We start from the raw sequence: 3,632 nt of genomic DNA on the forward strand, positions 1-3,632 counted from the left end.
TTATATTTAATCTAATTTTTATTATTTATTTTAGTTTTGATTCTAAATTTTATTTTTATTTTAATATTTAAGATAACTTGAGTTCTAACTTTTGGATTTTAATTGTGTTATTAGTTTATTATTTTAAATTCATTAATTTTTATATTTAGTTTTAAAGTTAAAATTTTAATAGAAAATTTAATTTAATTAATATTTTTTATTTATCCTTAAAAGTATATAGTTTAAAGTTCAAATTTTAAAAATAAAACATAATATAATATTCATCATAGAAATAAATATTATTTAATTAAAATATTTTTTCTAAAAGCCATGTTCTTTAGCGGTGTTTGTGAGAAAAGTACCGCTAAAGGTCTATTCTATAGTGGCGTTTGTGGCAAAAGCGCCACTAAAGGTCTATTCTATAGCGGCGTTTGTGGAAAAAGCATCACTAAAGGTCATGTTCTTTAGCGGCATTTGTAGGCGCTAAAGGTCATGTTCTTTAGCGGCGTTTGTGGAAAAAGCGTCGCTAAAGGTCATGTTCTTCAGTTCTTTAGTGGCGTTTGTGGGAAAAGCGTCGCTAAAGGTCATATTCTTTAGCGGCGTTTGTGGCAAAGCGCCGCTAAAGGTCATGTTCTATAGTTACGTTTGTGGAAAAAGCGCCGCTAAAGGTCATGCTCTATAGCTGCATTTGTGAAAAAAGAGCCGCTAAAGGTCATGTTCTATAGCGGTTTTTTTTACATAAACGCCGCAAGAATGTTAACGGCGTTTTTTTTAGCGGCATTTTTTGCGGCGCTTGTAAAAGGGCTACAAATAGTTTTAGCGCCGCGCCGCTATAGGCTGAAAAAAACATTACTAAAAACCTGTTTTGCTGTAGTGAAAATTTGTGATGGTTAATGCATTACTTTTAAAAGTTATTTGTAATGGATCTCATATGAATAAAAAAAGGGGATTGAGTTATTAATTTATAATATTTATGATATTCTTTTGTCATCATCCTTATTAAAGGGTTGCAAGCAAAATATTTGACTATGAAAGATCTACTCATGAGAAATAGAATATGATAATTCTATCTAAAGCTTATTATGGTTGGATGCATCTAAAGTTGCAATTTTTTTTTTAAAAACTGTGAGTATAACTCTACAGTATTTAGAATAAGTTCTCAATTAAAATTATGTGGTAAAATATTACTGATGAGAACTTGCAAGAGAGAAAACTTATGCATGAAAAGTCATTGGTTATGTACATGTTATACATATGGAAAATAAGATCCACTCTCAAAGTTTGCTATTAATAGATTTTTGGACATTTGAAGATTTTGGCATATTCCCTAAGGTGAATATTGCATATAATTATTTGGAAATTATATTTATTAACTTGGTGGCATTATAAACTTTACATTAGTTTAGATATTTCCATTAGAAAATGTCACAATAGTACTTATATATGGATACAAATTAAAAGGAATGATAATAAAATTATCAATTTGTTACAATTTAGTACAATTAAAACACATGTTAGAGTAAACTAGAAGTTTACTAATACAAATGCGTTTACTACTTGGCGTGACCAGGTAAACCATATAACACCCCAAACCCAACTTAGACGTTATAGCCAAATCTGGCGATGTGACATGGAATGGAATCCGAAAACGAGTTTGTCGAGTTAAAACTGTTCCAGTTAATTAGCTCTTAACTTAATTCGATGTAAAACACATGTTTTTCATTATGTCTAAAATCGTATCTTTTAGCAGAAGTTTTGAAAACGTTTATTTTTGAAAAAAAATTGATGTTGAAAGAAACCGTTGTTTTAAGCAAAATCGAGTTTTTACCGTTTAGCCATTCTAAAACCATAAAGCAGTTAAAAATCCAAAGTTTAAATCCAAAACAGTCCAAGTCCCAGAATTACACAACAAATACCAAAAATAGTGTAAGTTCAAAAACTGAGTCAAAGTAGTATGAAATAGTGGTAGTCATCATCGAGTCATCCACCGCACTGGTCCATCTAAGACTGGGGATTACCTGTACAGATTAACAGAAAAAGGGTGAGTTTTCGTAAACTCAGTGTGTAATCCCCACAGTAAACATGCATACAGATACACATCAGAAAACAACCATTTACAGTCCAAGCCTGAGCCCATTATTGAATCAATTTGGGCCTTAGCCCATTCAGATACAACCTCAAAATTATATTAGGGGCTTGGCCCATATCAAATACAGAGTGCAGATACAATAAATAAGAATCCTACCCACCAACCTCTACACACCATCTCCATCCAACCCTACACACTATGTAGGGATTAAATCAACCCCCCCAACCTTACACACTATATGCGGCACATAATCAGAAAGTTGCAGCTGAGCTGCTAGATAACAGGCTTAAGAGCCTTTCAGATACTTCCTCCAAATATCATCAACCCACTCTGATGCAATGTAACATACCATAAATGACATGCATATATGCTAAATACAGGACATACATCCCGTTCAGTACAGATATCATGCTCAGTCAGACACCTTACAATCAGATCACATAATTAGGGGTGGGTCTAAGTAGAGCTTACCGACCCAACAGTAGGTCCACAGTCAACTAGGGTGACCCGTGCAACCTTACAGAATATTTTAGAAAAATGGCTCACACGCCCATGTAGCCTACCCGTGTGGGCCCACACGGCCCAAATTGGCCTTGGTCGTGTGAATCACACGGCCTGGCCCAGAATCTCATACGCCAGTATGGTCTCACCCATGTGAGCCCACACACCCGTGTGGTCGACACGACCCAAATCAGTGTAGCCCGTGTCTCACACGGCCGTGTCATGCGCACACGGCCTGGCTCGTTGATCATATGCTCGTGTTTCATCACACGGCCTACCACATGGGTGACCACACGTCCGTGTGACGTCGACAAAATACTTTTTCGGCTTCTCGCCGAACTCTGTTTTCTACGTTTCGGGTAGACACCTAGTATCATTTGATGCTAAAATCACCCTCAAGCTTCTCGTAACCTAGCAATACAGTATCCAAAGCCGACTTAAAGATTACACCAATGAATTCGACAATACAGAATTATTAAAAGCTCGACTTACCGCCAATACAGATCCTTTGTTAAACTTCTCTATCCAAGAGGCGGAATTCTCTGCTCAAATACCTTCGTCTGAACCAACCATTACCAAAAAAAGGGATTAGATTCCCAACCATTCGATAAACAAGTATGAGAGAAAGAAAAAGAACCACTTACCAATACCGCACCAGTGCAATTCATGATGCAAAAGGAGAACGATGTCTTAAGAAATGAAAGAAGAAAAGAAAAAGGAAAAGGGAGAATTTTAGGAGAATTTCGACAAGGAGATGAAGAAGCACAACGTCAAAACCAAGAAGAGAAATTTTGGGAAAAAACAAAAATAAAATAAAAACCTATCAGATATTCTCCAACTTCCCACTATTACAAAATCTCAACTATTCAGCATTTTGATTCTACTCAAACACTTGCACGACACCAATAGCAAAAATAATTCCCTCGCTTACACTGTGATTTGAACACAGGACCTCAAACACACAACACTCCACTAAACCACCAGACCAGCAGGCCCATTCTAATATATTCTTACTAACAATTAAACTTAAGCCTACTGGGCAAGGTTAAGGCATTATTTAGAA

This window comes from Gossypium arboreum, chromosome 13 (assembly GCF_025698485.1).
Source record: "Gossypium arboreum isolate Shixiya-1 chromosome 13, ASM2569848v2, whole genome shotgun sequence".
Taxonomy (NCBI): domain Eukaryota; kingdom Viridiplantae; phylum Streptophyta; class Magnoliopsida; order Malvales; family Malvaceae; genus Gossypium; species Gossypium arboreum.